Genomic DNA, 230 nt, shown 5'->3' on the forward strand with positions numbered 1-230 from the left:
TCTTTTGAGCCAATTTCAAAAGCAAAAATTGTTTTGAACCTGGGGGACCAGAGGGAAGGGATGGGAGGAGCCCAGGGCGTTATTAAAATTTCGTATATTCGACTGCTCCACTTGCTACTATTAGATTTCAAAACTGACAGGGTCCAGTCAATATTACACAAATTTACCTTTACCCCCACGTGCCTCGGTGCCCCCCCCCCCAGCACCACAGGCTTTCTTCTCCCTCTCCC

The sequence above is a fragment of the Nannospalax galili genome, unplaced genomic scaffold, assembly GCF_000622305.1.
Source record: "Nannospalax galili isolate Female #2095 unplaced genomic scaffold, S.galili_v1.0 scaffold324, whole genome shotgun sequence".
Lineage (NCBI taxonomy): Eukaryota > Metazoa > Chordata > Mammalia > Rodentia > Spalacidae > Nannospalax > Nannospalax galili.